We start from the raw sequence: 25,405 nt of genomic DNA, 5'->3' as shown, positions 1-25,405 counted from the left end.
CATTTGTTTCCTCAGAACACTGTTCATCTTAGGTTAATATGAAAACCTGGGTCTGTACTGAGAAAGCTAATCTTACTACTTAAATAAGAATACCTAGGAGCATTGTACTCACTCCAGTAGTAATGACAAGATTTTCAAAACAGCAGCTTGCTCTGAGAAAATACTATTTATATTAAGGGACTGTCAATTTTGAATTTAAGATAACAAGTGGAATCAGATTCTTCTTAATAACTATTCTTTAGTTTGGATATTACAGAGATCCTATGCCTTGGAAATATATTTAACTTTTGCCTTTCTTTTCAATAAAACATTATAGTTCATTTTTCCTTTAACTTCATTTTCTGTAGCTTTTATATTTCCTTAATTTGAAGTTCTTTTTGTTCATCCTACATTATGATTGTTGACCTTATAAATATAGATGAGAATTGTTATACATTTTGCAGGAATGCTGATAGTAAGTCAGGCTGATTGCAGTCTGAGTCATATACGTGAAAATTCTGCATAAGTCAAAACATGCTATATCAGTATTGTTAAGCTTGTTATGATGACAAATATTATTGCTATTATGGATATGAATTTTACTCAGTAAACTCAAGAGTGCAAGAAATAATATTTCTTATTTAAAAAATCAATTTCAACTTAACTCAGAGGTCCCATCTTGCTTAGCTAGCAGAAAATTCAATTTTGTCATTGTTATTCAACCCCTTCCCTCACCCAGACTTGTGCGAAAGTTCTCAGATCTTCTACAGCATCAGCACATTGAGCTGCACCCTCTGGTCAAGGGCAGTTAACAAAAAAAACTAAAAACGTAAAACAAAAGAAAACAAAACAAAACAAAACACCGTTGGTTTTGTTGGTTAGTGATCGAATGCTCGTCCCAGTCCGCAGACTGTTTTTTCTGTTTTGGTTGCTTTTCTGCTTCCATGCCATTCTTGGAGGAGGGTACTGTTTAGTGAGGCTGGGACTGCAACATTTCCATCTTGCAAAATGTAAGAAAATTCCATCCCTCTGAGATCCTGGTTTTTGGTATCAGGTAGGGTTCAGATTTTCTTGAGCAGAAGTGGCTGTACCAAGTTTTAGCAAAATGGGCAACTTACATGGAAATAAGTAGCTTATAAAATTTCCAGAGCAGTCAGGAAAACAAATTTGGATGCTTTGCAACTGGATAAATGCTCAACCACCTCATGAGATCATTCTATAATAACAGGAAAGAATAACACTACTAGGTTGTAGAAATTGATCTTTTGTTTTACTGTTTCCTGGTGGCACAATAACGCTTTAGGACACAGGCATATGTTGGTGTAATAGGGAAATTTTCAATAGTTTATTTTGTATTTTTGAGCAGAATTGAGGCTCTCATCCTTATGGTTTTCAGGGTACCCTCATCCACACCATCATAGGTTTCTACCTATTTGGGAGGGGAATAGAAAAACCTCTGAGAAATATAGTCATGGTAGGTTTACTTAGTAATTTGCTTCAAGTCAAGCAGACTAAAACCTTTACTGTTGCCTTTAGTGATAGGAACATAATCATTATTTTATGCAGATGCTCTTTATCACTTACATGGGCGATTGCGAATAACTCCATTTCATGGTTCAGTTCATAGTGTCATCTGAGGGAGCATTTTGGAGCTAGTGTGATCGTGGTTGGTCAATCAGCATAAAGTCTGCTCAAGAACAAATGTGCCATACTAAGGCCTTCTAAAGGTTGAAGCCACTGATTTGTAGCTACTGTCTTCAGGAATTCCCAGACTAAATGTTTTTCTCTGCGGTAATCTGTGGCCTTCATGGTGCACATTTTCATATTTTTAAGCAGACCTCAAGCTGCTTCCTTGGGAAGTCTTGGCCTTATCTTCAGGTAATACTATAGTTTTCAGCCAGTGAAGGTAAACTGGAAAGATTTTTTTAGCCAGTTAGTTTTTTATGAGAAAATACCAGCTTTTGCTACTGAGTACTTATCAGTATAATTTAAATCTCTTTTTAAATACACAAAGTATTTATGTTTCAGACATTTGTCGTTCAGCTATAATTACAGTTATTTTATTTTGTTTTCTTGGTATTTTTCTTTCTGCATAACATTTTAAACAAAATTGAATTAGCCACTAAAACTTAAGCATTGAGACATTTTACACGAAAATCTAGACTTGAGTTTTCTCTTGAAAAATGGAAACTTTGGCAACAGCACCAAAGCCACACTGAAACATTGAAAATAGAAGGCAGGAACTGAGTAGCTGCTGAACAGCTTCTCTGCTTAGATGCAGTTCTGGTCCAGCTCTTCTCAGGCCTCCCACCTTCTCATCATATTCCTCCCAGCCCACTTCACTCTGTTATCTGCCTGGTCTCCTAAGTGGTTGAGTTTGCAACCTCTGGTCTTGGAATGTATTCTCTTTAATCAGGAATTTTGAGGAGTTTTTCAATGCTTGTGATTTTTTTTTTAAACCTTGTATGTCTAAATGTTCAGTCTGTATTTTTTTTTTTTTTGATGTGGAGAAGATTCATAGCTTTTATTAAACTGTCATAGAAGCTTAAAAACTATCCTTTTCGGTGAGTCTCTATTCTAAATCTTTATTCCCCCTAAATGTTAATAGGCTATGTATGTGTTTTAATGTACTGTAAATGTTTTGGAGTCAGGTATAATATAAATAATGTAAGAGAATTAGTGTTAATAATCAATAATGCATAAAAGAACACTGTCTAGCAGCTAGCTTGGTCTTAAAGCATGTTCCAGTCTTGTTCCACTTCTGTGAGTTACATAGGTCTTGGATTGCTCTAGGACAGTGGTAAAGAATTGCAGAACCTGAAGTTTAGCAATATCAGATTGTGCTCACAGTGACTTGGGGAGTTCCTAATAGTTTAGCATGTTTACCTAAGTAAGTGTCGCCATAACAAATTGTCAGAGAATTGATTGCTGAAGAGAGAAACATAATCTCATGGAGTGGCCTATCTGCAGCTGACTAGCCAGGAATAAAGCAGGCACTTAAGAATAGAGATTTGGGGTGTATAACAGTGAATACACCTTTCACAGAACACCTGGCAAGAGAACCGTATAGGAAATCAAAGTCTGGTGAAGAATACCACCACCCATTGTCTCCGACAGCACTTGTGATTTGTCTTTCTCAGGCATTCCATTATCTTCATCAGTTTTCCTTTTCAGAACACTTTAGTGGGCAATAAGGATTCTTCATTTAGAATTTCTAAGAGGAAAATAAATTAGAGCATTGTAAATTAACTGCTTGTTATCACTGTATATCATTGTAAATTAATGATATACAAAACCTTGAAAATATTTTCAGAAAAGGGCATTGGTATATCTAGAGAAAAAACACTGGGAGTTGCTCTCTGCCCTATGGGTCTATTAGAAGCATTAGAATCACTTATTTTTTCACTTGAATGAACACTTGGGGTCTGTGGTAAATGATCTGGAATTTTGCCAAACTCCTGATATGAATGTAGCCCTGATACACCACCATGACAGCTTTTAGTATTGTGCTTATGGACTGGAAATCTATACAGTTGTACAAAGAATGAATGATCTGGTAAGATGCCCTCTGGTTTATTTTTGATTAAAAAAAAAAAAGCTACCTTAGAAAAAAAGAATTTTGGGAAATTGCTTCAAAGGAAAGAGCAGGAATAAGAAAAAGGATGACATATTGTTGTTTTTCCGTAAATCATCATGCAAGTTCGATAGTTTTTATTTTTATAGTTTTGTTGAATGCTGTTTTATTTTTGTGAGACAATGTTATAAATACAGTGATAACTGGGGCAGTAATAAGCACCTGTAAATGGTGTTTCCTCAGTGATGGTTTATACCTGAAGGTGTCATTCTGCTTCAAATTCTCCGCACCCTGTGAACAGACTTGGCTCGGGCAGGGAGGGAATGGTTAGGCACGCCATAAGCAGAGGGTTTTGCTATTCAGCATGGATGAAGGGCAGTTGGGCAGGGTAGTGAGGCAAGCACTCTGGGATGAACAGAGGGGCTGCTGCAGGCTGAGGTGGGGGCAAATGGGGCTCCCAGTAGGGAGCCTGGCTCTAACTTTGTGTGGAGTTGGATATCTTAGCGGATGCATTCCTTCCCATCTCCTCTATCACTGCTGCTTCCTTACCTGGCCCTGTGCCTGGTACCGGGGAGCAGGAGGAAAAGCTCTTTTCCTCATCTGTGAAAGCAGCTGAGCACCTGCTCTCAAACTCCAGATTAATTCTAGGGTATAATGCAATGTTCTGGACTAGGTTCAATGTATAATGCAATGTTCTGGACTAGGTTCAATATTACTTAGTGACAGGTCTCACATTTAGATAAGCATAAACTTTCTCTTGCCATCTTGAAAAATATCTGTTGTTACAGAATTTAAAAAGGATTCATATAAGATGGCCTTCTTTTACTCTGTTTTATAATAAGCAGGATATAAATGCATCTATGTACTATAAAAATGAAGCATAGGGCATGGAAAGAAACTAAACTGGAAACTATATTTGCTTTTAGTCTTACTTAGCTACTAAATTACTATACTATTAGGACTTTTCAATCATTAATGTGCACACAAATGCCCTGGGGATATTATGAAAATGCAGATTCTGATTCAGGAGTTCTGGGGTAGGGCCTGAAATTCTGTATCTCTAACAAGCTCCTGTTTGATGCTTCTGTCCATGGTCCCCAGACCACATTTACAGTTAGCAAGGCTCTCTCTGAGCTACGTGAAACACTTGACTGATCTCTGTTACTTTCCACTTCACATCCTTCAGGTTTCATGTCAAATGTCACCTTCTCCCTTTGGTCTTGACTATGTTAGCTAAAATGGCAATTCCCACTGTCCCTCTATCCCCTTAACTGGCCTCATTTTCTTCATTGCGTTTACACCATAAATTCTAACGTAAATACTTGTGTATCTGTAGTTTGTTTCTTCCTAGTAGAATGTAGGCTTTATGTGGAAAATGGGTTTATTTACCTATTTATTTTGTTTTAGTATTGTGCCCTCAGTATATAGGGGAATATGTGACATATAGAGGAGAATAGTATTGAATGAATGAATGGATGGATGGGTGGATGGATGACTATATGAATTTTCTTTTCCATCATGGAATGTGTGACATTTTCTCTGGAGGCAAGGGTCTTTTGAGAGACAGAGCAATGCTAGCTTCAGACTGAGTATGGGCAAGAGCAGTGTGGGTAATATGTAGATTCAACTTGTCACAGACTTGGATGTAGGCTAAAGGGAGTTTGGAACTTTTTAACTGGTCTGGCTCTTGGTATTTTGCAATTTCCATATCTTTGCAATAAAAATAACCAGAGTACAGTCTTGCCCAGAGAAATGAGGCATTCTTAATTTTTCTAGGCTTTGAAAGATATAGTTACTCAGGATTACATGGGTAATTAAAGCTACTTCAGGGATCCTTCTTCCAAATTATTTCAGCTATTACCTGGAAACCCTTCTGCTCTCTTCCTGCTTATATTTACCTTGTCTCAACACAGAAGACATATCGTGGGGACAAATTAAGTTTCAGTTCTAAATGAGGAAAGCACCTGAGGACACACTCATAACTGCAGCTCCCAGGAGTGGAAGCCATAGGAAGCAGAGGTCAATTCCAATTGTAAGGTGTGATTTGTAAAACACCAGCATAGGCAATGCAATTGTAATAGCAAATCAAGAAAGTATTGTTTTATTCTGGGTAGAAAGGAGGCAGAGGGCACTATGGGAGTCTCTTCTGCTACATCACATTGAACAATAATAACTTGCATCAAAATTGTCATCTTTACATTTTATTTATGTATAAAATAATGTATGTGAATAAAATATTAAAATAAAAATCTCATTTTCATGACTAAACCTCATATTTTAAAGCAACTCCTCAATAAATGTTCTGTCTTCTATGTGTATCGCAGAATAGCAGGCCATATATGCACAAAAGCCACAGATCACCAAGAGACTGTTTCCCTAATTAAGGCTTCCTGCAATGTTTTAACCCCAAATTTAAAATGAATTATTTCAATTAAGTTAACTAAGTTGCAGACCGTTAAGAAAGGAAAAACGTGATTTCAATTGGTCTTTGTTCTTATGTCTTGTCAAGGGTAAAAATGTGAGTAACTAATGTTGATTCAGCTAAAAACTGATTTAGGTAAATTAGTAAAACAATACTTTGAGGCAAAAGCTTTGTTTTCTCTCTTTAATTTTATAACCTGCCTGCTAATTTTCTCACTTGTGGTGAAGCAAATCATAAGATTTGTGGATGATTGTTTCTATAACAGAAGACCGTAAACCATTTTGACAAGAAGCTCCCCCTCATTTCCAATTATTTCAGGAACACTGCAGGGAAGTAAAAAGAGCATCACAATGAGATAGCATGCTGACGATAGGACTGCTGGGGAGGGAGGACTTTCCGTTGAGAGTCTCTTTATTTTTATTTTATTTTATTTATTTTTTATTTTTTTTAAATTTTCTTATTATACTTTAAGTTCTAGGGTACATGTGCACAATGTGCAGGTTTGTTACATATGTATACATGTGCCATGTTGGTGTGCTGCACCCATTAACTCATCATTTACATTAGGTATATCTCCTAATGCTATCCCTCCCCCTCCCTGCCCCCCACAATAGGCCCCAGTGTGTGATGTTCCCCTTCCTGTGTCCAAGTGATCTTATTGTTCAGTTCCCACCTATGAGTGAGAACATGCGGTGTTTGGTTTTCTGTTCTTGCAATAGTTTGCTGAGAATGATGGTTTCCAGCTGCACCCATGTCCCTACAAAGGACACGAGAGTCTCTTTAAACCACAAGGTCTGGAGAGCTCTATCAGGCAACCTCTGGATTTACTTGCTGTGGAAGCCTAGTCTATCTGCCAGATTGAAAAATTCCCATACATAGAGCCTTGTTGCCCACAAATCCGAGTTAGAGATGACATAGTACTGACATTTTCTTTGGATATGCATTTGCTGAGAAATAGAGAAATAGATATTGGATTCTCATAAAATGACCACCAACCACAGTCATTTTTCACATCTGTGAAGCATGTAATTAATGGGAGAAATTAAATATGTCAAAATAATAAAGTGATTAATAAATTAATAAGTCTTCCTACTGTGAAAGCCATCGGCATTATAGATTTGTGTGAGGTGAGTCCTCTTCAGTGAATGAGGTGTAAAATTAAGACCAGGGCATGGTCAATGAAGAAAGTGATGTTGCCCACATACATACATATAGACACGCTAAAGCATTTTTCATGATTAATAATGGCAACTTTTTTTTTTCTGATTGATTTAGTTTACGGAAAACTATTTTCTTAGATTCAAAGTATTAATGTAAGAACATAGCTGTTGGGCTTTACCAGGGGTTACACCTTTCACCATACAATAAATATTACAGAAAATAAAATAAAGAACTTACAAAAATATTGAAGGCTCATTTTCTATCTTTCTAGCTCACTTCATGCAGTTAATGAAACTTGACAAGAATATTGATTTCCTTGAGATATTTGATTAATAAAGCTTTCCTCCAGTAGTGGTGGTTATATAATCTTATGCCGTTGGCATATATCTTACTGTGCATACCAGGAATAAATAACTTTTGGAATTTTAAAGGTATGGTGCTAGGTCATTATCACATCACCCACATTTGTAGGTCACAAGGAAGGAATTCTACCGGCAAAACAAATAATTTCACAATATTGGAATAACTATTAGCTAATGGATAACCACTAGTCAGCAATAGTGCAAAATATTATTGTGTAATTTAGTTTTTGCCATTAACTGAAATGACTATGCTATTTCATTTTGTTTTTTAATATCAACTTTTATTTTAGATACAGAGGGTACATGTGCAGGTTTATTACAGGGGATATATTGTGTGATGCTGAGGTTTGGGGTATGGATCCCATCACCCAGGTAGTGAGCATAGTACCCAACAAGTAGTTGCTCCATCCACAACCCTCTTCTTCTCTCCCTTCTCTGCTAGCCTGCAGTGTCTGTTATTCCCATATTTATGTCCTTGTGTGCTCAGTGTTTTGTTCAGAATGTGAGCAGCTTGTTCCCACCAATAGTGCCCTCTGAGAGCAGAACAAAAATGGTTAAATGTTTTTCAATATGGCAACAATGTTACTGGATTAATATGCTATCTTGCACTGAGTATACAAAAAACATGGCCAATATTTGGGTATATGGAATGGTAAAATGAATAAAAATTCCCTTTTAATCAAATGGGAAGATACCCTGGTAGATTTTTTTCATTAAATGATCAAAATCAAATGTCATATCTGCCTATTGTTCAGTCGCTTTCCAGTCAGGGTTCTTAAGTGATTCTATAGTGTTATGAAATGCATGTTGAGTGAGGTCCTTTCCACTCTGCAGTGGCCTCTCCTCTCGAACTGACATTAAACAGTGCACATCACTGTCACTGTCACAGCATGAGCTGCATATTTTGGGCAAAACTGATTTCACATGGATGTCAGATACTACAGCCAGTGCTACATGTTCAGAATTTAGAGCTCCTATTTTAGAAATAACATTTTTCACTTGCTTGTATTGTTTCTTTAGGTTGTGATATTAGACCATCTTCAGTGGGCCCTTTTATTGACCCTTGCAGACGTTTAATATAAATACTTGCATTTATAGCAAATGAACTAATGATGGCTTGGCTGAGGAAAAGGCATTATTTTAACATCTTCATTTATACCCTGTGTGTGTTTACATACATATGTATACGTATGTATATATATTTTTGACCCCCATTTTCTACATAAGCATCTACATAACCATCATTCTACATAAGCTTACAAAGATGCTTTCTTATAAAGCAAATACCACTTTTATGCTATTATCTTGTACACAGACTAGAAAAATATCAGATACCTATGGGATATCTAATCAGCTGTATATAATCAATTAGATACATTGAGAATAATTTTTACCATCTATCTGTTAATGTTCTGCCCCACAAGTAATAGGACTCAGAAATTTTTGTAAATATGTTGACCGGATTTTTCTGCCAGTTCTGATATTTTAGCACACAAATCAGTCTTAGGCATAAGGAAAAATATTCCATTGTTAACATTAAGTAGCAGTATGCGACCTTGGAAAAGTCATTTGAATTCTTTGAGCTTTCCTTTTTCCACATTTATAAAAGGTTAGCTTTGGGAAAGTTGAAGGTAATATTTTGAAAAATAAGCATTAACTATTATTTAGACCAATTATGAAACAAATTAAGGGAAGAAAAAAGTTAACTGGGGTTTCTGACTTTTTATTTAGATTCAGAATAGAATTTTATTCTGGGTAGAATTTCCTTCTATGAAGAAAATGACTAAATGAGAGATAGTTATTCCCCCCACCCAAACTGCCCCGAAAAAGATGAACTAACAGAGGCTGCCACAAACAAAAATGGGTTATAATCCAGGAGAAGCCATGCTGGAGTGGTGAGTTTGTTGATGCATGATATCTTGAAACATAAGTGGTGAGTAGCAGAGGGAAGTGTGGACAAACAGTGGTTATTAATGATGTCCATCTTTGTGTGTCCATGATAGAAAGATGCTCCACAAGGCATATGAAGCAGTTTCTAAGATGAGGCCATGTTCTGTAATGTAGACAGGGTGATGCAACATGAGTATAAGAAAAGTTACTCAGTAGGCATTAGGGATGAATATGTGGCAATATGATAGGTTCTAGACTGTGGTGACAGAAATATATCACACAGAATTGCAGACTTGGAGCTGGTACAACCTAGGCAGATTATGAAGGTTGCAACAGAGGAAGGGAAAAATAAAATCCTCTTCACAATTCTGGGAACTTCTTTGTGACACAGATTAGTCCATGAATGTCATCCTTGGATCCATGGCTCCTACTCCAGTTTCACAGTAAATGCCTAAAAAACACTTGTCATTAAAATAAACTTCAAGTTATGGATTAGAATGAGTGGTGTAAATTTTATCTTGATAAATAAGAGTTATAGAGGTAGGCCAGTTTTTGTGTTCTAATTTTTTTGTTGGATTTACAAAAGCAGTCAAATGAAAAAAATATATATTTTAATATAAATATAAATATGAATATTTTGTATTAGGAAAATATTAAAACTTTAAATACTTTGTTTTTGACTTGTATTACCTAAGATGAAGTTTTATATTGTGTTTATAGCAATTTGTGAGCTTGTTGCAATTAAGTGCTGGTTTTGATGCTTGGCACAATGTAACTACATAATAAATGTTGATAAAATTAAAAAATGCAATTTATAATACGCTTTTTTGTAAACATCAATTTAATTTATAAATATGTGAAATAATTATATTAACGGAATCATTGTGGAAGAGATGGGACATATAATTGACAATGTCTGAAGAAAATACACTATTATCTTAATTACAGGGTCAATAACATACTTTGAAAATCATTTTGTTCATTTCATCAATTTTAGGCAAAGCTTAGATGTTTATGGCTTCTTTTTAAGAAGGTATGGAACTTTTTCTAGTGTAATTTTTGTAAGTGGTACTCATAAGTTTTGGTCAAACATAACAGATTTTAAGTAAAATTATATCCTCAAAAAATATGGGGTATAAAACAAATTTTTATGTTAAATTTGGCCTCTGAATATAATAAATATTTATAGATAACATGAAACAATACACTAAGAATGGAAAATTTAAGGATAAAAATATTTTCTAATAGAATATAGATAATAATGGGCACAAAGTTCAAATATTCTATTGACATTAGAATACTATAGATGAAGTTTGTGTTTCTTTGGGACTGAGTCCTTGGAAGAAAGATATGTGATCTATGTGTTGTCTGATTCTATTTTGTGTCTTTTATTCAGGGCACTTAAAACTTTTTGCCCTTTCTTCTAATTGGGTTTGTTTATCTGGTATGACATATTTTCATGGTTTATTTAGTGGTTTTTATGTAGCCTGGTAGAGGTTTTTGATTTGTTTGTTTAGCATAGTTTTGGGAAGAGAAAAGCAGCTATATTCCAACATAGAACACTGGTACCATTAAAAGGACAGTTACTGCAATATATATATATTTTAAAATATGGGTTTTCATTTAGTAACTTTGCTTTTTAAAAAGCATAACTATAAAACTAGAGGATAAGGAAACTTTTATCTATAAATTTCTATTTTTAATGTTGTCTAATATGAATCGAGCATACTAGGCACAGGGATTAGAAATTTTGCTCTCCTGCCTTTTCTTATATTTGCAGCATGGTTACATTAATCTCTTTAGTGCATAGATACCAAAATCAACTGACTAATTAATATTTCTGATTACTTCGTGCAATATAACACAGCAATATACTAGTCACGGGAGGAGTAGTACAAGACAATACTCTGAATTAAAGATATCGATAAAACCCAAAGACGTTTGCATGGGTCTATTTGGCTGTGGTTAACTCGTTTTCATATTATTTCTTTTTCACATATTCTTTTCATTTCCATTTTCTCCTTAAGTATAATTTTCTAATCTGTAAAAGTTTGAGTTAAATATAGAGTTCTAGTTTCTAGCTAGAACTTTCTGCAATTCCATAAATCCAAGATTTCAATGCTTTTTCTCTTCACTGACTTAAATTTTTAAATATTTATTTAAATAAATATTTAAAATTTATTTATTTATTTAAATAAATTTATTTATTTAAATAAATTTTTAAATAATAATAATAATTATTATTATTATTATGTTACTGAGGGCTTTGCCATTCTCTATTATTTATGCTACCCCAGATTGTTTCTTCCACAAGAAAGCAGAGGTGATATTGACCCCTTCAAGGTAACCAGGCTCAATCTTCTTCAACTTGTCACTCAAAAAACACATACCAAATAACTACTGATACATAGCTTTGTATTCCATCCTGGGTAGGGTATAAAGCAGCAAGAGTTTATACTGCCATTCCAGTCCTGTGAATTCCATCCTTTTAAAGATGAGAATCCCTTTACTTTAAGGTTATGTGAGTCCTTATGTGTTAGGTGAGTCTCCTGAAGGCAGCAGAGTTGGTTGGTGAGTTCTTATCCATTCTCTAGTTCTGTATCTTTTAAATGGAGCATTTAGGCTATTTATATTCAATATTAATAGTGAGGTGTGAGGTACCATTGCATTCATCATGCTATTTGTTGCCTGTGTACCTTGTTTTGTTTTTGTTTTTGCTTTTTACCTTGTATTTTTGTTTTCATAAGTCCTGTGTAATTTATACTTTAAAGCGGTTCTGTTTTTATGTATTTCCAGGATTTGTTTCAAAATTTAGAGCACCTTCTAGCAGTTCTTGTAGTGGTGGCTTGGCAGGAAAAAGGCATTTCATGCAAATAGACACCAAAGGTAACTATTCTTATATCAGGCAAAACAAACTTTAAAGCAACAGCTGCTAAAAGAGACAAAGGGGGACATTATATTAATGGTAAAAGGCCTTGTCCAACAGGAAAATGTCACAGACCTAAACATATATGCACCTAACACTGGAGCTCCCAAATTTATAAAACAATTACTAATAGACCTAAGAAATGAGATAGACAGCAACACAGTAATAATGGGGGACTTCAATACTCCACTGAAAGCATTAGACCGGTTATCAAGACAGAAAGTCAACAACGAAACAATGGATTTAAAATATATCTTGGAACAAATGGACTTAACTGTTATATACAGAACATTTCATCCACCAACCCCAGAAAACACATTCTATTCAACAGCACATGGAACTTTCTCCAAGATGGACCATATGATAGGTCACAAAACAAGCCTCAATAAATTTAAGAAAATTGAAATTATTTCAAACACTCTCTCAGACCACAGTGGAAGAAAACTGGAAATCAACTCCAAAAGGAACCTTCAAAACCATGCAAATACATGGAAAGTAAATAACCTGCTCCTCTATGAGCACTAGGTCAAAAACTAAATCAAGATGGAAATTAAATAAATTCTTCAAACTGAACAACAATAATGGCACAACCTGTCAGAACTTCGGGGATACAGCAAAGGCGGTACTAAGGAGAAAGTTCTTAGCCCTAAATGCCTACATGAAAGAGGTTGAAAGAGAATACTGACATTCTAAGGTCACAACTCAAGGAACTAGTGAAACAAGAACAAATGAAACCCAAGCCCAAACCCAACAGAGGAAAAGAAATAAACAAGATAAGAGCAGAACTAAATGAAATTGAAACAAAAAAATGCAAAAGATAAATGAAACAAAAAGCTCATTAAGAAATAAAGCAGAAGATATTACAACTGACACTACTGAAATACAAAAGATCATTCAAGTCTAGTATGAACACCTTTATGCACATAAACTAGAAGACATGGATAGATTCCTGAAAAAATACAACCCTCCTAGCTTAAATTAGGAATAATTATATATCCTGAACAGACCAATAACAAGCAGTGAGATTGAAATCGTAATTTAAAAATTACCAGAAAAAAAAAAAAAAATGTCCAGGACCAGAAGGTGTCACAGCAGAATTCTACCAGACATTCAAAGAACAATTGGTATCAATCCTTTTGACATTATTCCACAAGATAGAGAAAGGAGGAACCCTCCCTAATTTATTCTATTAAGTCAGGACCTACCTATTACCCAAATCAGGAGTTTTGGTATTAAGCAAAAAAAAAAAAAAAAAAAAAAAAAAAAAAAAAAAAAAAAAGAAAAGAAAAGAGAAAAAAGAGAAAACAACAAACCAGACAGATATCCTTGATGAACATAGATGCTAAAATCCTTAACAAAATACTCGCTAATCGAATACAACAACATATCAAAAATATAATTGACCATGATCAAGTGGGTTTTATACCAGGAGTGCAGGGATGATTTAACATTTGCAAGTCAATAAATGTGATAACCACATAAACAGAATTAAAAGCAAAAACCACATGATCATCTTAATAGATGCAGAAAAAACATTAGACAAAAATCCAGGATCCCTTTATGATTAAAACTCTCAGCAAAGTCGGTGTAAAAAAGAAATACTCAATGTAATAAAAGCCATCTATAACAAACCCACAGTCAACATAATACTGAATGGGGAAAAGTTGAAAGCATTCCCTCTGAGAACTAGAACAAGACAAGGATGCCCACTCTCACCACTCCTCTTCAGTAAAGTACTGGAAGTCCTAGCCAGAGCGATCAGACAAGAAAAGAAATAATGGCATTCAAATTGGTAAAGAGGAAGTCAAACTGTCACTGTTTGCCGACGATATGGTCATTTACCTTGAAAACCCTAAAGACTCCTCCAGAAAGCTCCTAGAACTAATAAAAGAATTCAGCAAAGTTTCTGGATACACGATTAATGTACACAAATCACTAGCTCTTCTATACATCAATGGCGACCAAGCGGGGAAGCAAATGAAGAACTCAACCACTTTTACAATACCTGCAAAAAAATTAAAATAATTAGGAATATACCTAACCAAGGAGGCTAAAGACCTTTACAAAGAAAACTACAAAACACTGCTGAAAGAAATCGTAGATGACACAAACAAATGGAAACACATCCCATGCCCATGGGTGGGTGGAATCAATATTGTGAAAATGACCATACTGCTAAAAGCAATCTACAAATCCATTGCAATTCCATTCAAAATACCAGCATCATTCTTTACAGAATTAGAAAAAAAGCAATTCTAAAATTCATATGGAACCAAAAAAGAGCCCGCATAGCCAAAGCAAGACTAAGCAAAAATAAAAAATCTGGAGGCATCACACTACCTGATTTCAAACTATGCTATAAAGCCATAGTCACCAAAACAGCATGGTACTGGTATGAAAATAGGCACATAGACCAATGGAAATGAATAGAGAACCCAGAAATAAACTCAAATACTTACAGTCAACTGATTTTTGACAAAGTAAACAAAAACATAAAGTGGGAAAATGGCACCCTTTTCAACAAATGATGCTGGGAAAATTTGCTAGCCACATGTAGGAGAATGAAACTGGATCCTCATCTCTCACCTTATACAAAAATCTACTCAAGATTGATTAAAGATTTAAATGTAAGACCTGAAACTATAAAAATTCTAGAAAAGAACATTGGAAAAATCTTTCTAGACATTGGCTTAGGCAAGGATTTCATGACCAAGAACCCAAAAGCAAACACAATAAAAACAAAGATAAATAGTTGGGACCTAACTAAACTAAAGAGCTTTTGCATGGCCAAAGGAACTGTCAGTAGAGTAAACAGAGTGGGAGAAAATCTTCACAATCTAAACACCTGACAAAGGACTAATGTCCAGAATCTGCAGCAAACTCAAATCGGTAAGAAAAACAAAACAAAACAAAACACAATCCCATCAAAAAGTGGGCTAAGGACATGGATAGACAATTCTCAAAAGAAGATATACAAATAGCCAAAAACGTATGAAAAAATGCTCAACATCACTAATGATCAGGAAAATGCAAATCAAAACTACAATGCAATACCACTTTACTCCTACAAGAATGGCCATAATCAAAAAATCAAAAACTGTAGATGTTGGCGTGGATGCCGTGATTGGGGAACACTTCCACACCACTCATGGGAATGTAAACTAGTATAGCCACTATGGAAAACAACATGGAGATTCCTTAAAGAGCTAAAAGTGAAACTACTATTTGATCCAGCAATCTCACTACTGGGTATCTATCCAGAGGGAAAGAAGTCATACGAAAATGATACTTGCAGACATATATTTATAGCTGCACAATTTGCAGTTGCAAAATTGTGGAACCAGCCCAAATGCCCATCAGTCAAGGAGAGGATAAGGAAACTGTGGTATACAGATATACAATGGAATACTATTCAGCCATAAAAAGGAATGAATTAATGGCATTTGCAGTGACCTGGATAAGATTGGAGACGATTATTCCAAGTGAAGTAATACAGGAATGGAAAAGCAAACATCGTATGTTCTCACTGATATGTGGGAGCTAAGCTGTGAGGGTACAAAGGCATAAGAATGATACAATGGATTTTGGGGACTTGGGGGAAAGGGTGGGAGGGAGGCAAGGGATAAAAGACCACAAATAGGGTGCAGTGTATACTGCTCAGGTGATGGGTGCATCAAAATCTCACAAATCATCACTAAAGAGCTTACGCATGTAACCAAATACCACTTGTACTCCAATAACTTATGGAAAAATAAAAAATTAAAATAAAGAAATAAAGATGAGAATTCTTCTTTTTCCCCTTTGAAAGCAACCCAGTGTGAGTTGAGTACATGACACATGCCAGATATGTGCATTATCTCCATACTAAGTGCTCAATATGCATTTTTTTCCTGCTATTTTTGACCAATAGCCCCTTTATCGTCCCTGCCCACGGTATGGCCTTTTCTTGTAAAATTCTGATAAAATACATATAAAATTTGCCATTTTAACCATTTCAGTGTACTACTCAATGGAATTACATTCTCAATGTTTTAAAAACATCACCACTCTCTACCAATATTTTTCATTAACTCAAACAGAAGCTCTGTACTCATTAACCAGTTACTTCTCATTCTTTCCTCCACAAAGTTCCTGTGAACCTCTAATTTGCTTTCTGTCTCTGTACATTTGCCTGTTTTATACAGTTCAGATAAGCAGAATCATATAATATTTTTCCTTCTATATCTGGCTTATTTCATTTAACATAATCTTTTTAAGGTTTTTCCTTGTTTGTAGCATATATCGGAACTTTATTCCTTTTCATGTCTGAATAATTTTTCATTGTATGCATACACCACATTATGTTGATTTATTCATCTGATGATGAAAAGTTGGTTTGTTTCCACTCTCTTCTAAGTTTGTCAAGATTCTAGCTTTTGTAATCATAGATCTGACTGGTGTCTTGATTTCTTATCTATTTCTAGTGCTAAATGCTAAAATTAAAGCATGCTCCCTCCATGTTTCCTTGGTCTTTATTCAATTCAGAATTAGTTTTTAAATGCCCCATTTCATTCCTTAGTTTATTTTCTCTTTCCACTAATGACTATCTTAGCATATGTGTGACTAATTTTTTCAGAAAGTATAATTTCCTTGTGCCAATGTGTTTATATAAGAGCCTAAATTATTACATAATAAGGACATATCGAAACCACAATTAATGTTCATTTGAGTTAAATTTCTCCTAGTAACACTGTAGTGAAAATGAGTCTTTTTTTTCATTTCATTGATGTTTCATGACTTCACCCTAAAATAATAAAGGGAAATTTAATTATTTTGTTTAGCAAAACACTGGCATCAACCCTCAAACAGTTATTTAATCTCATTACTAATTTAATTTTATTATAGATATATTTTTAAATTTTTATGAGGTTATTTATTGTATCTTAATACAATGTACAGTTGACTCTTTAACAATTGGGGGCTAGAAGCCCCAATCCTTGTGCAGTTGAAAATTCATGTATAATTTTTGACCTTCAAAAAGTTCAACTATTAATAGCCCACTGTTGACCAGAAGCCTTACCAATAACAGTCAGTTAACATATATTTTGTATATTATATGTATTATTTGCTGTATTATTACAATAAAGTAAGGTAGAGAAAAGAAAATGTTATTGAGAAAATCATAAAGAAGAGAAAATATATATTTACTGGTTCATTAAATAGAAGTAGATTATCCCAGAGGTCTTCATTCTCATCATCTTCAAGAAGGTTGAGGAGGAGGAGAAAGAGGAGAGATTGGTCTTGCTGTCTTGGGGTGGCAGAGGCAGAAGAGGTGGAAGGTGAGGCTGGAGAGATTTACTGGAAATTATCCATGTATAAGTGGACTCATGCAGTTCAAATCCATTTGTTCGAGGTCAACTGTACTTACAAAAGTCAAATTGAAGCAGAAACTACTAAGGCCGTGCCCATGTACAAAATTGTTTCATCGTTGCTGAACTTCATATAAACACTTTCTACCTAACTGAATTAATTTTTTTTATTGGTCAGATATTAGTAAATTGGAATTAGAAAATAAGTAATCTATGTACTTTATTCTTAGGATAAAAAAAAATAGTTTGGACCAGGCACATCAATGAATTAAATTTAACAAGAAAGTTTGTGGCAATTATGATGGAGTGTAAATGTCTCTAGAATGCCACATGCTAACTATTTTTCACGCCCTTTAATTTACACATGAAGGCTTAAAGAGCTGTGGGCAAACTGCTTCAAAGAAAAGAACATCACTGCTGAACCAAAGCTAATGCAAAATTATTTGAAAACTAAAGAGTATGTTTAAAACACAATAATGGACGAATGCAGAGCTTTTATGTAACAAAATATAAGCCTTCACGAAAAGGATTTTTCCTTCTTTACTGTTCATATCAAGCACACCCCATTCATTTTTTATTCAGTCTTCAATTTTTTAAGGCTGCATGGATGAGTTGGTCATGTGAGGATTTGGATGGAAAAAAATTAAAAACAACTTTATGTTAACATAGACAGGCTGAATTTAGTTTAACACTTCTTATATTTCCATTTATTTTAGTTAACAGCATGCATGGAAGTGCATACAAATGGTATATTTAACAATCTTTGGATGAAAAAAATAAGGAAAAAAGGAGAGTTTATGCTACTCTAAATTATAGTTGGAAATCTGATGACTGAGATTTTCCAGATGTGGTAGGAAAGACGGCACAAAGAGTTCATCCTTTAGTTCATCCTTTTGATTGTCTTCACAATCAATACTGATTTCTGTGGTTTCATTGATCTGGCCACAATCCACATTGAGTCTTAGCTTGGAAAGACCCAGCATTTTATCTCTGACTCTCTCTAGCTGACTGCCTTGAATCAAGGAGATGCTCCCTAATTGTTGTGAGAGAAAAAAGTGAACGAAGGCCTTATTACCCAGTATTTCCCAGAAAAAAATATGGCCAAATAGCACTTTAAAGTCCAATGCCATTTGGACTTAAGTATTCCTTTTACTTCTTTAGAAAAAAATGCAATAAAGCACAAAACAATATAATAATACTTCTGCACTCGTCTGTCTCATATTCTGTGGATGCTCAGCAAATATCAAACTAAAGCTAGAAACATTGTGTGCTTATAAGTTTAATTCAACTTTTTAATGTACTGTTCATGATAAAATGTGTAGTGCAGGAGTTATTAATTGGGGCTCATTGACCCCAGGAATATATGGGGAAATGGGAGTTTTTTGGTGTCTGTGAAAATTCTAACACTATATACACATTTTTGAGTGCATTTTTCTCAGATGATATTAGTTCATAATAAACAAACAGGTCCTATTTGTTTGGAACTGTTCTAAGAGTTTTTACTCATTTGATCATCATGGCAAACTAGAATGTAAATATTCACAGTATCCTTGTATTACAGTGAATAAAAAGAGATGTATTATACAAATATTATATGTAATTTGCCTAGGGCATCACAACCACCAAGGGGTCAAGCCAGCACTTTCTTTTCTTTTCTTTTTTTTTTTTTTTTTTTTTGAGATGGTATTTTACTCTATCAACCAGACTGGAGTGCAATGGTGTGATCTCAACTCACTGCAACCTCCGCCGCCTGGATTCAAGTGATTCTCCTGCCTCAGCCTCCCTAGTAGCTGGGATTACAGGCGCCCACCACCATGCCTAATTTTTGTATTTTTTTTTTTTTTTTTTTTTTTTTTAGTAGAGACGGGGTTTCATGTTTCATGTTGGCCAGGCTGGTCTCGAACTCCTGGCCTCGTGATCCACCCGCGTCGGCCTCCCAAAGTGCTAGGATTACAGGGGCGAGCCTCCGCACCCGGCCTTGTACTCTTAATCAGCACAAAAATTGTGCTGTCTTTTGATAGGAAATAGGTTTAATAACTTTTTTTTCTCAAATTTTAGAGGAATTTGTGACCAAAAGACAATAAATATCTACTGGAGTCAACTACACCACAGACATGTAGTTTTTGTTAGATATGCTATTGCTTAAAGCGATACGTCTCTTCCATATCTCAGAAAAGTCTGATGAAACCACCTGTGCTCACGTTATCAAGCAAAAGAGGCTTGCCGCCCCGTGCGATAGAAACCAATACTATGATTCGGGGTTTTTGAGAAAAGAAAACATTTTACTGCAAATTGACTCACAAGGAAATGGTAGTCCACCTCAAATCTGTCTTCCTGTGCTGGCCTTAAGGTAGTCATTTTATTAGAAAACATTTAGGAAGTGGATTCTGGGATTGGTAGGTGATCAGTGGAAGGAAAGAAAAGAGCTGGAAAGTCTTTGGGAGTGCGCAGTTATCCATTCATGCTACCTCATGGGTCCCAAGTGCAACTTTGGGGAGTTAACATGAAAAGTATGGGTGCTGACGAGTTGATGGGTGCAGCACACCAACATGGCACAAGTATACACATGTAACAAACCTGCACATTGTGCACATGTACCCTAGAACTTAAAGTATAAAAAAAAATATGGTGGAAATGTGAGGTCAGCAAGTCATTCTGTACAAACTCCAATCGGCCATATTGGTTCCAATGGCTTTCAGCCAGTTTTGTTATCTTACAAACCTGGGAAAAGGGAGTTTCAGCATTTCAGCAAGTTGTTTTTCTGCAAGCTCAAGAATTTCCGTTAGTCATGTTTCTTTAACTGTTTGGGGCATAGTTTCAGCCACTTGTATGTCAGATGTTTTTCAGGTTTGCTTTATTCATATAATCTGGCCATACAGGGTGTCATATTGCATACAGCACACAAGAAAATGGATAAAAGATAAGAATCAAGATTCTGGCAAAGCAAGTAAATGAATTGATCAAAATCGAAGAGAAAGTTAAAATTTAAGTGTTTTGTAAAACGCAGTTATTTAAGTCAATCTTAGGGTTCCTGGTGGCCAAAGCAAAATGTGAAACATTATTTACATGATTTGCACTATTTAAAAACCTATCACTCCATAAAGAGAACAATAAATTGTTTAGTTCAAAGGTGGTAGTACATCTCTTTCCATGATTGTATGGTGAACACTTTTTAAAGTAACATATCCTTAGTAAATGTAATAGCAGTCTTATGGACTTAATTGTGTTCTCCCCCAGTTCCAAATTCATATGTTGAAGTCCTAACCCCCAGTAACTCAGAATATGACTGTATTTAGAGATAGGGTCTTTAAAGTGGTAATTAAGGTAAATGAGGATGTATGGGTGAGCGCTCATCCAATAGGACTGCTGTCTTTATAAAAAGAGGTTAGGACACAGACCTGTGTGTGTGTGTGTGTGTGTGTGTGTGTGTGTGTGTGTGTGTGTACACAAAGGAGAAACCACGTGAAAATACAAGAAAGTGATGAATTGCAGGCCAAGGACAGATACCTCTGGAGAAAGCAAGTATACTGACACCTGGACCATGGACTTCTAGCCTCCAGAACTTGAGGAAATAAATTTCTATTGTTTAGACCACCCAGTCTGTGGTATTTTGTTATGTTATATCTAGTGAACTCATATAAACAGCTTCCTTGTAATACTTTACCATCATTTATGCTATGGCATCCTTTTACAATATCCATCATGATAGCTGAGGAAGCAGGGCAAGTTGATTGAGGACACCTCACTGCAATTCTGAGGACCCCAAAACAATGTAATTCAAACACAGCACCTTCTCTCTCTGGGCAGCTTTATTCAGAGATGAGATATAGGCTCTTCAGAAGTATGGATGGAGTGTGTGTGTGTGTGTGTGTGTGTGTGTGTGTTTGGGCTGTTCATAAAACCTTTGCTGCAGAGGGCACGTAAACTTCATGGTAAAGCATGAAATAAACTATTGTTTCTGTGTTACTAATTAAGGATTAAAAACAGACTATTGGGCAAAAGACGTGATGACCTCTGATGATAGAGAAAAGGCCCCACCAAGAGTTGGGTCCTTCTAGTTCTTGATCATCATAGTTCCACACAAGAGAAATCTTGTTCAGGAGCAAGAATTCTACTAGAGGGAATAATGGCTTAAATATGACATGTGAAAAAAATGAATGGCATGATGTTAAAGCTGCACATCATAGACTTGTACAGAGTATTTTCAAAGCATACCTAGACAGAATCCCACTATAACCAAAGAAAATCTCATTAACATAGGCATATAAATGCAAATTTACAAAACAATTAAACTTAATGGTAATTAGCTGTACAAAATGATTCACTATGAAAGTCTCATCGTAATTTATGAAAAATACAAAGAATTAAACTTTTTGAACATTTTTTGTAACATATGTCACCAGGATTATAATTATTTGTTGAATTGGTTGTGTTCTCACTACTCAGTCACATCTTTGAGATCATGAACTCACTTAATTTCTTATTATCAGTGAGGCTTAAGTGTGTGTTGAATGATAAAGGAAATAAAATAAATGAATAAGTAAAAAATGAACACAAAAACATTTGAATTTGTATAGCAATTGTATTATCAAACTTTGCAAACATTATGCCCTTTTAAAAAATTTTTTGTATTATACTTTAAGTTCTGGGACACATGTGCAGAACGTTCAGATTTGCTACATAGGTATACATGTGCCATGGTGGTTTGCTGCACCCATCAACATGTCATCTACATTAGGTATTTCTCCTAATATTATACTTCCCCTAGTGCCCCACCCTGCCAGGCCCCGGTATGTGATGTTCCTCTCCCTGTGTCCATGTGTTCTCATTGTTCAACTCACACTTATGAGTGAGAACATGCGGTGTTTGGTTTTCTGTTCTTGTGTTAGTTTGCTGAGAATGATGGTTTCCAGCTTCATCCATGTCCCTGCACAGGACATGAACTCATCCTTTTGTATGGCAGCACAGTATTCCATGGTATATATGTGCCACATTTTCTTTATCCAGTCTATCACTGATGGGTGTTTGGGTTGGTTCCAAGTCTTTGCTATTGAGAATAGTGCTGCAATAAACATATATGTGCATGTGTCTTTGTAGTAGAATGATTTATAATCCTCTGGGTATATACCCAGTAATGGGATTGCTGGGTCAAATGGTATTTCTGGTTCTAGATCCTTGAGGAGTTCCCACATTGTCTTCCACAATGGTTGAACTAATTTACACTCCCAGCAACAGTGTAAAAGCATTCCTATGTCTCCACATCCTCTTCAGCATCTGTTGTTTCCTGATTTTTTAGTGATCAACATTCTTTTGTTTTTGTCGTTGTTAAGATGGAGTCTCACTCTGTCACCCAGGATGTGCAGTGGCACGATCTCAGCTTCCTGCAAGTTCCGCCTCCTGGGTTCACGCCATTCTCCTGCCTCAGCCTCCCGAGAAGCTGGGACTACAGGTGCCCACCACCACGCCCAGCTAATTTTTTTGTGCTTTTAGTAGAGACGGGGTTTCTAGTCAGGGTGGTCTTGATCTCCTGACATCATGATCCGCCCACCTCAGCCTCCCAAAGTGCTGGAATTACAAGCATGAGCCACCATGCCCAGCCAATGATTGCCATTCTAACTGGCTTGAGATGGTATCTCTTTGTGGTTTTGATTTGCATTTCTATAGTTACCAGTGATTATCAGCTTTTTTTTCATATGTTTGTTGGCTGCATATAGATGTCTTCTTGTAAGAAGTCTCTGTTGATATCCTTTGCCCACTTTTTGAGGGGGTTGTTTTTTTCTTGTAAGTATGTTTAAGTTCTTTGCAAATTCTGGATATTAGCCCTTTGTCTGATGAGCAGATTGCAAAAATTTTCTCCCATTCTGTAGGCTGCCTGTTCACTCTGATGATAGTTTCTTCTGCTGTGCAGAAGCTCTTTGGTTTAATTGGATCCCATTTGTCAATTTTGGCTTTTGTTACCATTGCTTTTGGTATTTTAGTCATGAAGTCTTTGCCCATGCCTATGTCCTGAATGGTATTGCTTAGGTTTTCTTCTAGGGTTTTCGTGGTTTTAGGTCTTAAATTTAACTTTTTAATCCATCTTGAGTTAATTTTTGTGTAAGGTGTAAGGAAGGGATTCATTTTCAGTTTTCTATACATGGCTAGCCATATACAGTTTTCCCAACACCATTTATTAAACAGTGAATCCTTTCCCCTTTGCTTGTTTTGGTCAGGTTCGTCAAAAATCAGATGGTTGTAGATGTGTGGTGTTATTTCTGAGGCGTCTGTTCTGTTCCATTGGTCTATATGTCTGTTTTGGTACCAGTACCATGCTGTTTTGGCTATTGTAGCTTTGTAGTATAATTTGAAGTCAGTTAGCATGATGCCTCCAGCTTTGTTCTTTTTGCTTAGGATTGTCATGGCTATGTGGGCTCTTTTTTGGTTCCATATGAAATATAAAGTAGTTCTTTAAAAATTCTGTGAAGAAAATCAGTGGTAGCTTGATCAGGATAGTATTGAATCTATAAATTACTTTCAGCAGTATGGCCATTTTCATGATATTGATTCTTCCTATCCATGAGCATGGAATGTTTTCCCATTTGTTTGTATCCTCTAATTTCCTTGAGCAGTGGTTTGTAGTTCTCCTTGAAGAGGTCCTTCACATCCCTTGTAAGTTGGATTCCTAGGTATTGTATTCTCTTTGTAGCAATTGTGAATGGGAGTTCACACATGATTTGACTCTCTGTGTGTCTATTATTGGTGTATAGGAATGTTTATAATTTTTGCACATTGATTTTGTATCTTGAAACTTTGCTGAAGTTGTTTATCAGCATAAGGATATTTGGGGCTGAGGCAATGGGGTTTTCTAAATATACGATCAAGTCAATACAGACACAATTTGACTTCCTCTCTTCCTATTTGAATACATTTTATTTATTTCTCTTGCCTGATTGCCCTGGCCAGAACTTTCAATTCTGTGTTGAATAGGAGTGGTGAGAGAGGGTATCCTTTCCTTGTGCCCATTTTCAAAGAGAATGCTTCCAGTTTTTACCCATTCAGTATAATATTGGCTGTGGGTTTGTCATAAATAGCTCTTATTATTTTGACATACCTAGTTTATTGAGAGTTTTTAGTATGAAGGGCTGTTGAATTATGTTGAAGGCCTTTTCTGCATCTATTGAGATAATCATGTCATTTTGTCATTTGTTCTGTTTATATAATGGATAACATTTATTGCTTTGTGTATGTTGAACCATCCTTGCATCCCAGGGATGAAGCTGACTTGATTGTGGTGTATAGGCTTTTTGATTTGAGGCTGGATTCACTTTGCCAGTATTTTACTGAGTATTTTTGCATCGATGTTCATCAGGGATATTGGCTTGAAATTTTCTTTTTTTGTTGTGTCTCTGCCAGGTTTTGGTATCTGGATGATCCTGACCACATAAAATGACTTAGGGAGGAGTCCCTATTTTTCTATTGTTTTGAATAGTTTCAGAAGGTATGGTACCAGCTTTTCTTTGTACCTCTGGAAGAATTTGACTGTGAATCCATCTGGTCCTTGACTTTTTTGGTTGATAGGCTATTAATTTCTGCCTCGGTTTCAGAACTTGTTATTGGTCTATTCAGGGATTGGGCTTCTTCTTAGTTTAGACTTGAGAGAGTGCCTGTGTCCAGGAATTTATCCACTTCTTCTAGACTTTGTAGTTTATTTGCATAGAGGTGTTTATAGTATTCTCTGATGGTAGTTTGTATTTCTGTGGGACC

This window comes from Chlorocebus sabaeus, chromosome 13 (genome assembly GCF_047675955.1).
Source record: "Chlorocebus sabaeus isolate Y175 chromosome 13, mChlSab1.0.hap1, whole genome shotgun sequence".
NCBI lineage: Eukaryota > Metazoa > Chordata > Mammalia > Primates > Cercopithecidae > Chlorocebus > Chlorocebus sabaeus.
The sequence above is the reverse complement of the archived record's forward strand: the minus strand, read 5'-3'. Positions refer to the sequence as shown.